Below are 13,653 nucleotides of genomic sequence, written 5' to 3'. Positions count from 1 at the left end.
GATGAGATTCATGAAAAGATGATGGGGCAGCTGATGGTGATTTGGAGAACTGTGTGTGGTCTCAAGGTGCCTAGTTTGAAGGGAACTGGGGTGGCATTGTCCTATGTACAATGTTTCTTGTATCTTCTGTAAATGTCTCCATTTTTCATATCATATGGCTAGGTTGAATACATTCTGGATATATTATTCAGCTGTAAAAGGGAAGGAAATCCAGTCATATGTTATAATATGGATGAATCTTGAGAACATTATTCTGTTAAATAAAGTAATCACAGAAAGACAGATTCATAGAAACAGAATCTAGAATGGTAGTCACCAGGGGCTTAGGAAAAGGAGGAAATGAGTTGTTTTTTAATGGGCATAGAGCTTTTAGCTTTGCAAGATATAAAAGTTCTCGTGATCTGATATGCAGTGATGTGAATATTAACACTACTGAACTGTACACTTAACAGTTAAAAATGTTATGTACTTTTTATTGTAGTTAAAAATTAAAAAATATATATCAATATATAAAACAATATAGTTCACAAATTATAAAATATTAGAATTGAATGGGATCTCAAGTATCATTAACCCAACATTTGTCATTATTATAGATGACTAACACAGAGGAGTTAATGTGCTTTGCAGAAAAGCACATGGCTCTTTAGTGGATAAATTAGGTAGCAAAATCAGATAACTTGCATTAGTATAGAGCTTTATAACTAATATAACCATTACTTTTGGGGGATATTCTTTAAAATTAACACCAAACAGCACTGCTGATGTGGCTCAGAGGATTGAGTACCAGCCTGCAAACTGAAAGGTCGCCAGGTGGAGGCCCGGTCAGGGCACGTTCCTGGGTTGCCGGCCAGGTCCCTGGTTGGGGTGTGCAGGAGGCAACATCTCTTATACATGCATGTTTCTCTATCTATCTCCTTCCCTCCCTCTTGCTCTAAAAATAAATGAATAAAATATTTAAATTAACACCAAACAAGCAGTATGTAGGTTTTTATTTTAGTTTTTTTTTTTCCTGGTATAATAACTGTAATATATTCTACTTAATTCTTTATATCTCTTATGTGAAAATATTTCTAAAATCTCTCTACTCACTTTTCTATCCTTCTCATGTAAGATGAAAAGCATATGGGAAAAGAGTTTTCCCATAACAATTTTGCAGAAAGATTCATTGCTCTTTTGGACATATGTTTGTTCTGAGTTAATCTTTTCTTTTCTTTTAGCATAATTCATAAGAAAATGAGCTTCACTGTGTCAGGTGTTCGCCTAGTGAAGCTTATTTCCCACTTTTCTCCCTAACTGTAGCTGAGATCATTGAGCACCAGCAATTTATTTTTGGAATATCTTAAAATTTTTATCCTTTTTTTTACAGGTTACCTAGACCACTTTTGATTAAGAAAACTGTACGCAAACGCCATAAGCAGAACTCAAGGTGGTGGAACATATTAATTTTCTGGAGTCCTGCTTTGCAAGGTGTCAGGATGCACTGCTCAGGGTCTCTGGTCCCATTCACTGGAATCTAACCCGGCACTTTTTATTCCACAAGTCACTTTTCCCATATTTCTTTATAATTTCTTCAGCATTCTTACAGAATTTTTTTTATAGTCCTTAGAGTATTCTTCAAATAGGTCAGTCTAAAGGGGTCATTCATCAGTGCTATTAGGGACAGGATTACTTGATCGTGTTTGATTGTGGCTTCCAGTTTTCATTACTAGTTACTGGCGGACAGATCTGCCCTTTTTCGTCATTGTTAGGGTGATAGAGCTTTCTTTTGAACGTGATCATTCCTAGTTTGACTAGGTACTGTGCTGGAAAGTTTATTTGGATTCGTAAGCTCCCTTTATCATATGAAGGGTTGTTAGGTACAATAAACTGCTGGCAAGTCAATACATTAGCTTCCCCACCCTGGATGTTAAGGAAGTTTTTCATTCCACATTTGCGGGTTTCTTCAGGCTTCTTCATGTGTCTCTTGTTGGCCGCCATCTTGGATCTCAGCACCAGCAATGGTTAATTTGTGCTGTAGGGAATAGAAAACGGGTAAAAATATCATCTTCATTAAAAAAGGTATCAGAGTGAATAATAAAAAGTAAGAGTACTTTAGGATAGATTGCATTTGGATTCACAACAGCTGCTATTATTAACAAGTTCTTCACCCAAAGCTTAATCAAGAGGTTAAGTAAAATCCTAGGATTTTATAATGTATTTCTAAGATCTATAAAATAGATTTAATTGCAGAATTACATACAATTATCATTCATTTTTGCTCCATTTTGACTACTAAATTGATTTCTCTTCTATTCAGTTAGCTGGTCAAGTCATAAATAAGAAGCATTGTAGACCCCAGGAAGTAGGGAATGTAAAGAATAGATAAAGCATAAATATGGCATTAGCATTTCTTCTTGCTTTGAATTCCAAAGGCCTTTTTAAATACATTTCTCAATGAAATGTTGTACATGCTGTTAAGGTATTTTTTCTTAATGAGAATTTCCCCTTTCTTTCCTTCTTCCTCTCGTCTCTTCTCCATCCTTCTTTATTTCCTTCTTCTCTTCTTTTTCCTTCTCTTCCCTTTTCTTCTTACTAACAGAATGATGAGGCAGCATTGAAATACGGAGCTAACTAGAAGGTTTTCTTTTTGAGGGGGGAGCCCTGGAAAACCTGCACACATTGCTAGAAATCCCTACACATAGAATTAATGCCAGATTTAGATGGAGACAGTGTATTTAGGCTAGTCTCAAAGAGCCAAAGAAAGCAGAAAGATATTACTACTAAACATGGGTTTTAAGAAGCTAGTACCTATGAAAAGTAGCTCGGACCCATAGGAAATACTAGAAGTTTTATAATTAAATATAATTAAAATTTAACTGTGATTTTTGAAAAATATACTTACAGAATTATGGTTTTGGTTGCATATTTTAATTAGAAATATGATGTATTTTAACAAAAAAAGGAATTCCACAAAGTTATATGAGTTCTGTCCAGAGGGTATCCAGTCATGTAATAAGAAAAATAGAGACAGTTACTGAAGAAGATACAAGAGACATTATATAGGACAATGATGCCTCAGTCTTGAAAGTAGGCATGTTGGGACCTCACACAGTTCTCGCAATCACCATCAGCTGCCTTATCATATTCTCCTGAATCTCATTGATGGTCTGAAATCTCTTCCCTTTCAGAGGTAATTTTAGTTTTGGGAAAAGCCAGAAGTTGCAGGGTGCCACATCTGGGCTGAAAGGAGGCTGAGTCACCTGGGTGATTTGATGTTTCACCAGAAAACTCTGCAAGAGACATGATGCATAAGTGACCATGTCATTGTGATGAAGCTGCCAGTCACCAATTGCCCGTAGCTTTGGCCTTCTGAAGTATCTGAATGGTTTCCACAGAGACATTTTTAAGCTTAATGCAAAAGTTGGTGCAGATTTGTCATTCTACTTGCTCAGTCATTTTGGATGCAAGGGCCACACAGTACACATGTTCACTCAATGGTGTCTACCACTCCCACTGACTAGTATGGTGAAGTTGTCATTGTTCATGCATGAACATTCTTGTCCACTCTCCTTGGCTGCCAGTTTACATCAGTGAGAATGGTTGGGGTAGTAGTAGTTGAATCCAGGTAAAAGTAAGTGCTATAGCAGGCAGAAAAGATAATCAATCACAAAATAATAAAACTGTAAATTTTTTTGTTGACAGACTCCAAAATCTTTGGTCACTTTTTTTTTTTGCTATATCCAAACAAAAATGATCTCAGACTCTATCTGTCCTGACTGCTTTGCTCCTCTACATTTTTTTAATCTTCTACATTTATCTTCTACATTTACATCTAAAGTGTTACATAATTTACAAATGTAAGATTTTATGGCTCGCAATGACCATAACAAGTAACCAGACACAGAAACCTTCTAACTGTATGTCTCTATCTTTATAAATCAGCCTTGCACCATGGTTTGAAAAAATATATTTTATTCCATAGTTGCTCTCTTTCTTTAATCAAGTTCAGAGTCCCAATCCATGGTCACTCATGTACCATTAGTGGGAAAATGTATTTTCACAATACAATACTGTTTTCTTAAATTTTTTCAATTACAGTTTACATTCAATGATATTTTGTATTAGATTCAGGTGTACAGTATAATGGCTGGACAATCATATGCTTTAAAAAATGTTCCCCCTGATATTTTCAGTAACCGACTAGAATCATATGTAGTTATTACATTATTGACTGTATTTCTTGTGCTGTACTTTATATCCCCATGACTATTTTGTATCAACCAATCTGTACTCCTCAATCCCTTCACCTTTTCACCCATTCTCCCCACCCTCATCCCCCAGCAACCATGTCTATTTCCTGTATCTATGAGTCTGCCTCTGTTTTGTTTATTCATTTATATTGTTCTTTAGATTCTTTTGTATGTTCAATGATTCCATAATAAATATTATATGAAGAATTGATAAAGGCATATATAAATGTTGAATAATTAGAGAGAATGATCAGATAGAGTTTTCATTAAAGGATGTGTCTCAAACTCTGTCCTCAATAAAGTTAACATTATGTCTCCAGTATGGTCTCTGGGAAGAGAATTATTACTTAGAATCCTTTCCCAGTGGATATCTTCTTAACTCTAACAGTATGTTTGTCCACTACAGACTCTTATTCTTAAAACGGTATCAGAATACACTTTGCTTTTTCAAATGTTGACAGTGCAATCGTGTCTAGAGCCAGACCATTATCTCCACACTATCATATTTCCAGTCTGAAAAGTCCTGAAGAAATTTAATCGATTAAAAATATTAACAACAAAGTACTAAAAACTTGAAAATTGTTATAACTTTTGAATATCTATGACAGAAATAAACATACTAAGAATACAGTTTTGTGAAACTTCTCAGAAAAATATATTGCTTTTGGCAATGTAAGTAAGCAATTATCTTGCAAAATATTACTTTATAGTGATGTTTAAAAGGGTTCTATTAGTAGAACTCTTTTATAAGTGGCTAATTGTAGTTCTGGATGGACAGTTTAGTATTTTAAATGGCGGGTAAGCTAGTTTATTAAACCAATTACACCCACAGTCATTTTTTAAATGTACAATTTTACTCTAGTAAGTTATTTAAAGAATATAAAATGCTTGGAAACAACAAATACATATACAAATTCTAATAAAGCAAGATTTCTATGGACCCCATGTCTTTCATACATACCTCCTGCTAAAAAAATGAGATGTTTACCCCCTTTTTTTTCCTCCTTGACAATTTACTTAAATATACAGTGATTTCTTAATCTCTACCACAGTTTCTGGGAACTGTGAATTCTGGGAATTCTGAAATCTTCTGGGAACTAATATATTCCTTTTCTTCTGGCAGGTACTCAATATAGATATATTATTTTAAATTGAAAAAAATAAAATTACCTACACACTCACTCATAGTAGGAATATTTTACATAAATTTACTTCACTTTAAATAGGACACTAAGCAGCCCAAGTGTCCCTCAGTTGATGAGTAGATAGAGCCACTATGGGACACTTACAAATGGAATGCTACCCAGCCATAAAAAAAGAAGAGTATTTTACCCTTTGCAACAGCATGGATGGACCTGAAGAACATTAGACTAAGTGAATAAGCCAGTCCGAGAAAGACAAATACCATATGATTTCACTCACATGTGGAAACTAAAGAACAAACTAAACTAACAAGCAGAATAGAGACAGACTCATAGGTAGAGAGCAGAATGACAACAAAGGAAAGGAAGGGTAGGGGGTGGAGGGATTGAGCAAAAAGAAAAAAGCACTCATGGACATGGACAACATGGTGGTGATTGTGGTGGGGAGGGAGGTATAAGGGGACTAAATGATAATGGAAAAAATTACGATAAAAATTTTAAAAAATGAGGACACTAATACAAACATGAAAATAAAAATCATAATTTATTTGTTAATTGAAATAAGTGAAGAGATGACAGAGAGATATTCAGAAAAGAAAAACTCCTTATTGTATTGGTATGAACCAAAACACCTGTGTCCTTTAGCATTCACTTGTTAAGCACTGATTGCATTAGGTATCATGGAAATTGAATAGATTGATAATATAAAAAAAAAAAAAAAAAAAACAAAACCTTGGCCTTAATGTGCTTTCTAATTAGAGAGAGAGAAAAATTAAAATAAGAATACAAATTTAAAAAATATATCTATGACGTAAAATAAGTACAACAAACTGTATCGACTTCTCATTTTAAATCACAGTGAAGCTATTTTTTTCCTTGGCCTTCATTTATGCTTTTGCAGAGGCGGTATATTCTGTTATGTTTATGATCTTATCCTCTTACACAATCACCTGGTGAGCAGTTCCCCATTCAGCTCAAGTCCTCTGAGGAAGACTCCCTTTATCCCCCAGATAATCTTAGCTTATCTGCATGTTGCCACTGCACCTTGTTTATCCTTCCCTCATAGTAATTACTTCCACACCTGTATGATGATTGGGTATATGGACTGAGTAAGTATATCTTCTATACTTAATGGGCATTTAAAAATAATGTGAAGAACTTAAGCATGTCAAGACCTATATTTTTAATAAAATAATTTCCTGGATTCTAAATTAATCATAGAATTAAACTGAATACTTATTTGGATAAAAGGGATTTCTGCAAGTTTAAGATGTTAGGCAGATTTGACCTTACAAAATTTAATAAAAAGCAGCCTGTGATAACAGACAAAATCCCTGGATTCAAAAGAAGGAGAACTGGATTCAAGGTTAAGATCCCCACAGTATAGCCTGTGTGATCTTGGACAATCTTTTAATCTCTGTAAATATTCATTTCCTAAATGGTAAAAAAGAATGATTTCTGCATTAATTATATTTGAATTATTGTGATAAAAAGAGATAAATATGGAGAAGTTACTGGCAAAAGAAGAGTTTTATACAAAGTGGATATTAAAAAATTATGAAGATGGAAATATAATATAGTATTAATATATTAAACAAAAAATGTCTGGTGTCTTACATTTTTTAAGAAAAAAAGAAGTGGAAAATATAAGTTGAATGCATGTAGGTAGAAAAAAATGGGTGCATTTTAACTATACCAAGGTCTGTCCAGAAGATAACCAGCCATGTAATATGAAAAATAGAGAGTTATTGAAAAAGATACAAGATAAAAGAAACATTGTACACAGGACAATGACCTCAGTCCCCTTCAAAGTAAACACCCTGGAACCCCACACAGTTCTCCCAGTCGTCATCAGCTGCCCTGTTGTATTTTCCTGAATCTTATTGATGGTCTGAAATGTCTTCCCTTTCAAAGGCGATTTTAGTTTTGGGAAAAGCTAGAGGTCGCAAGTCACCAAATCTGCTCTGTAGGGGGCTTGAGTCACCTGGGTGATTTGATGTTTTGCCAAAGAACTCTGCTTGAGACATGATGCATGAGCGGTCATTTTGTTGTGATGAAGCTGCCAATCATGAGTTGTACATAGCTGCAGCCTTCTGAATCATCTGAAGTTTCCACAGAGGAATATTCAAGCTTTATGCAAAATTTGATGCAGATTCATTGCTCTACTCACTCAGTCATTTTCAATGCGATGGCCACACAATACACATATTCACTCAAAGGTGTCTACTAGCCCCACTGACTAGTACAGTGAAGTCACCATTGTTCATGCTTGCACATTCCAATCTTCAGTCCTTGGCTGCCAGGTTACAATGATGTCCCACAAACCTTTCTTGTTATATATAAGAATGGTTGGACTTTCTCTAGACAGGTCTTGTATGGTAATAAAATTATATTTTCCTAAGCATTAAAATTGTAGGTGCAATGAATGTTTCATAAGTCATTTTCTGAAATTTTTGTTTTGCATAAATATTAAGGTATCTATAGGTGTTGAAATTATTTGTAAAAGATAGAAATTTTCTCTCAATATTCAGCATTCACTAGTGTGGAAAACATTGGTCTCTAGTATAAGTATAATGTTCATTTGTTAAAAGTCACTTAGGTGCTAAAAAATATTGTTTTTTTGTAGAACTAAGGCTCTGTGAATATTTATTTTTTAAGACTTAGTCATTATACATCATGCATAACCATTTAATAAATGCCTTCACTGGAAAAATTTAAAATAATTTAGGATCACATAATTAAGATAATAAAAATATAAGTAATATACTAAAATATCCAGATACTGTAATTAAGCATGACATTAAAATTTCCTTGCAGAGACATCAGACTTTCATTTTTTAAAAAATATAATCTGATTTTAATGATAACATGATAAATCAAATATCATTGGTGATATTGTTATGGAAGCAACTTTTAACATAGCATCTAGTTGACAACAGTAACTATGACTTGTTATTTAAAAATTATTTTAGTATTTTTGCATTGCCTTTACAACCAAAGTGAAAGATGAGTTACATTTACCTTTGGCAGGTTTAGAGAGGTGAAATAAGTGTAATTTAAGCAACAAATTATAAATCCCATAGACCAATATATCATTAACAAATTACATGAGCTAAATTGTTGATGCACTGTATCTTTCTAGCACCTGAAAACATGAATTTTTAAGACCTGGGCTGGAGTGTTTTGCTAAACTAACATTATATTGTGATTTGGAGTAAAAATTTTGGTGTTTCTGAACCAGAAATTTTTCATCTAAAATCTTAGAATGTGTGTTAGTAATGAAGATGGTTTCATTATAAACAATTTTTAAAACTTCTCTGTTTATGTTTGATACTTTTAAGGCAATGGTGCCATCTTTGACTCCTTCAAAGATATTTTGGAAATAGAGGAATCAGCCAGAAAAATGAATGGGAATTTCTTTAGCAGTTATTTTCTTAAATGTTTTTCCTGGTTGTGCATCATCAGCTTTTATTCTGATATCCACATTCAGCATCCCTTTATTGTTTTGTTTAATTAATCATTAATTAGACTATCTTGTGTGCCAGTAAATATCCTAGGTCCAAGGGAATATTGAGAAAGTGAAAGAACGCCTCCCCCCCAAAAAAAAGAAAACAACACAAAACCATACCTGACCTCCTGGAACTTGTAGACCAGTGAGAGGGGCAACCATTAATTAAGGAATCACATAAATTAATGTTAAATTACAAATGTATTCAATATGTGGCTATAAATATTAAATAAAATCTTATTTTTATAAAATCTGATATGGTAAGGAGTATTAAAGAATTCCAAAGGAAAGAATATTAGAGCTGAAATTTAAATGAGATATAGGAATGATGTTCAGATGTGTCCAACCTTTTGACGTCTCTGGGCTACACTGGAAGAAGAGTTGTCTTGGGCCACATATTAAATACAGAAACACTAATGAAAACTGATGAGCTGAAGAAAGCTTTTAAGTAAATTTACATTTTGTGTTGGGCTGCATTCATAGCCATCCTGGGCTGCATGTGGCCCACGGGCCATGTGTTGGACACCTCTGATTGTGAAAAGGAGCAGATGGTAAAAAGAACAGCATTTCAAATAGAACAACATGTATAGGCTTCCTTAGCCAGGAAAAGATGTGTTGCATTTAATGAACTAAAGGGAGGTCATTGTGTCAAGAGTGTGACAAGCACAGAGAAGAACAGTACAAAGGAAGAATATATTCCTCTTTTACAGTCCTTTCTACCATTTCAATTCAACAATATCTCTTATTCCTAGGCCACTAATTTCTGTGTCATTTGCTTTCCATCAATTGCTTGGCTTCCTTTCTTGTGCACTATGGTTCAATCATGTTCCATATATACCAGATTCCAGTTACAGTCTAATATTGGATGCCTTCTACAACTTTTGGATGAAGAAGGGAAGCAAAAGTCTATTCACAATTTCTTCTCCTTCCCCTTACCTTAATACAAGCCAGTGCACATACTTCATTTAGAATTTCCTTGGCCTAAATCATGCGAGTCAGAGTACAGTTCTGCCACATAAAACTCATTTCTTAAAATGCAGTAACTTTCTCTGCCTGTCTCTCTAAAGAGCTGAGAGCAAATATAGCAAACATTTCTCCTAGGAAAAAATGTACACTTTTGCTTACACTCATGGCAGGTGATCAAAGAGTGTGCTTTGTTTTTATATAGACATAGCATATTAACTCACAAGCTGAAGAAGCACAGCAATGATTCTGAGAGTTGTAGTAGGTTTGTGAGATCTTGATAATTGCAAAATATCTAACTAACATATTCGAGGACTTCCCATTGAATTCTACTCTCTGCCTTCCTGGCTATCATTCTGCATGCTCTAAGTTGCCTCCTTGTTTAACTTCAAACCATGCCAGGAATGGCATTCCACGTTTTATCTATGCCTAATATACAATTTATTTTAGACATAAGTGTGAAGTACACATAATGCTTCTTCAGTGACTTTATAATCCAAGATCTGCAGAATTTAGCGCTTTGATGATAACCTCTCCCTTTCTCAGAAGCCCAGCACGGATGCTGCTCCTTGTTAAAGCTCTCTCCATATGATGATCATTGAATTCCATTTTTTCTATTTTTACTGGTTGACTATCTCCTATAAGGAAGAGTTTTCTCTTAATTAATTTGTTTCAGAATAGTTCTGCTGATTCTTATCTTAGTCAGTTATAATTCTTTACTGGTATTATTTTGATGCTCAAATGGTCTCAGATTTGGCCAATGGAGTTTCTTTAAATGGCTTCTGCATTCTTTGACATTTTCTAATTAATCTCTGAGAGCCACCTAGCCTTCTGTTTCTATAAAGTTACTGCAGGCTTCTTTTTCACACTTTCTGCCATCAGCCAAGAATCACCTGGTCCTCATAATAATATATAGGCAATAGTCATTAATGGATGCTAAAAATAAGGGTGAAATTTTGACAAGTAAACAGACATTTACATAGTCTCAAAGCTTCCTCCACAAGCATGCTACCTCAGATCCTTTTGGATACAATGGGAAAAATTGTAATTTTACAATAAAGACACTAACAAGAGTGATCAAACTGGACCATCACCTGTTAAAAGACAAGTCAAAATCATATCCTTCCTAATATAATGCACAGAAGAGGATTCAACAGCATAAATGTAATACTTTTAAAAAATCATAGTCTAATCATCAGGAAATATCAAAAATCACGCCTAAGGGATACTCTACAAAATAACTGACCTACTCATGGAGAAGTCCATCAGATGAGACACAAAAAAATAGAAACTGTTGTAGAGCAAGTAGACTAAAAAGACATGACAATCAAATAGAATTTATAATTTAGAATTTTATTTTGCTCTAAAGAATATTATTGGGAAATTGTCAAATAGTATGTCTTATTAAATGATGAAGACTACGTATTATTTTGCAATGTTAATTTTCCAATTATGATGATTGGACTAAAGTGTCTTGATTTTAGGAACAAGACAAATAAAAATAAATAGGCACCTTGTCTGCAACTTCATTTCAAGTGTGTGTGTGTGTGTGTGTATGTGTGTACACTTTAAGAATAAATAAGGTAAAAGCATTAACATCTGAGAAGTCAAGGTAAGGAGCATACAGAAATTCTTTGTGTTACACTTGTAAATTTTTGTAAGTCTAAAATTAGTTTGCTACTATAAGAAAATACAAAAATATAAAACCTTAAAGTCGATATTTTGAAACAGTGTAATTGTTACTTGGAATGATGTGTACTATGACACCAGGCATCCCAGAAGTGGCCTTTGTTGTTTATTTTTTCCTCTAAATAAGTAAAAACCCCTAAAGTTAGCTAATCATTAATTTATTTAATATTTTTTATAATAACTCATTTAACTTTTATGGGTTTTAATTGGAACAATATTGGAAATTTAAGGTGATTTAAAAGAAGAAGAGTTTCACAAACTCTGAAAATAAAATAATTAGGTGACATGATAATTCTCTCCAGAGTAATCTGGCCAAAATATTTAAAATAATAAAATGAGATAAAATAAAATAAAATAACATAAAGTAGTGCTCACCTTTAACAAATGATTTAGCACAGTATTAATATATAGAAGAACATATCTTGCTCATTTTTTTTCTTTATAAACTTGAATATTTTCTACAGACATTGTGAATTACGAAGTAAAGATTGTGGGTCATACACTCTAGCACTTTGTACCTTGGTATATAATTGGAGGATTTTCCACCTACTATTTGGTATAGCAAAGCATATGAGACAGAGTTAATTTTTGAAGAAATCCTTAGAAAACTTATGGAATTTTTTAAAAAATCTGCCAATATGATTCCAAAAGTAATTATATAACAACATATCTATTACTAAAATTACATTTAAAAACATTATGTACTACTTATAATGGTTCAAAATTGGCTTATTCTGGTGGTTGTGTGTAAATAATAAATATTAATATATTCTGTGTTTATTATAAACTAGTTATTGTTCCTTGGCTGCCTCCTATACAAGTTTAATATTAATTAACTAATCCTGATTGCTTTAGAATTGATAAGTGTTTGTTTGTTTGTTTTTTAATTGATTTTAGAGAGAAGGAGACAGAGAAATTGATTTCCTGTTCTACTGATTCATGCTCTCATTGGTTGCTCATTGTATGTGCCCTGACTGGGGATCAAACCCACAACCTTGGCATATCTAGACAACCCTCAACCAACTGAGCTACCAGGCCAGAGCAGGTAAGTATCTTTTTGTTCTGAAATTATACTAGCATTATTTTCCTAGGATTTATGTAAATTCAAACACTTTCTAGCCCCTTGGCCCCATTAGTCTGGTTTTACCTTCTTTTATTTTATTTTGTATTGTTTCAATCTTAAAACAGATGCCAGTTATTGGTATGATTAAAGCACCTTGCATCCTTATGGAATTCAGTGTTCAATTCCAAATATATTTACATGTATTTTTCATTCTACCCTACAAATTAAGTGGAATGAAATTTTTGTCAGGTGCTTTTCTTAAGTCATTTTGTAGTTCTCTTCTAATTCGACAAGGATAGGCCAACTCCAGTGAGGGAGTGCTCTGTGTTTTCCCAGGATTCTTTGTCCGCACCGTAATAGTTGACTCAATTTCATCTCCCCTATATCTTCACAATCATGTTGTGTTTTGTTTTGTTTTTTAGGCTGTAGTTGCTGGTGAATTTTACAGATATGTAGTCAGTCTGTAGAAACTGTTTTTTAGTACCAATGAGGCTCATGTTGCTTTATGATTCAGAACACACTGGGGCTCCTACTAAGGGTAGATTAGGGCCTACTGACAGAACCTCCTGCTCTGTAAATAGCAGCATATGATGGGTTATGGAATTTAAGGTAGAAATATATAAAGTAGAATGTAAAGAGTAAAAATTACAAATCCATGGAATCAGTATATTGCTGTTTCCAAATGGTTGAAATACTATTGAGACAAAGATATTAAAGAGAGTGAGATACAGAAAAAGATATTTGAAAGTAACATGGGAGAATTAGGGTTTCAGACGTGGTATAGTACTATAGAACGTTTAGAAGCAGTCATTTTCAGGGTATGTCAGTGGGAGGGGTAATTAAAAGAGAGTGGTAAACAAACTGTTGGGAAATGAGGTAGCTGTAGAGAGGAAGTTTAAGATGTATAAGTCATGGAAATCTGGTGTTCTTGGGTATTAGAGAAAAATAACACTGAAACAGTAATATGAGTCAGGAATAGGATAGCAAACTTGTGGTTTTATAAGTAAAAGTTTCTTGTTCCCAAACTCCACAGTCCTAGGCAAAGTGAGCAGTTGG

The 13,653-nt window shown here is 33.7% G+C and overlaps 1 pseudogene; it reads right to left on the bottom strand.

Annotated features, from left to right (window-relative positions):
• Nucleotides 1–1,506: 1,506 nt before the first annotated feature.
• Nucleotides 1,507–1,980, bottom strand: LOC129061917 (ubiquitin-conjugating enzyme E2 L3-like; annotated as a pseudogene).
• Nucleotides 1,981–13,653: the final 11,673 nt, after the last annotated feature.

This window comes from Pteronotus mesoamericanus, unplaced genomic scaffold (genome assembly GCF_021234165.1).
Source record: "Pteronotus mesoamericanus isolate MK-2021 breed Mesoamerican mustached bat unplaced genomic scaffold, CSHL_Meso_final scaffold_651, whole genome shotgun sequence".
NCBI classification, from domain to species: Eukaryota; Metazoa; Chordata; class Mammalia; order Chiroptera; family Mormoopidae; genus Pteronotus; species Pteronotus mesoamericanus.
Note: the sequence above shows the minus strand (reverse complement) of the source record. Positions and strands in the feature narration are given on the sequence as shown.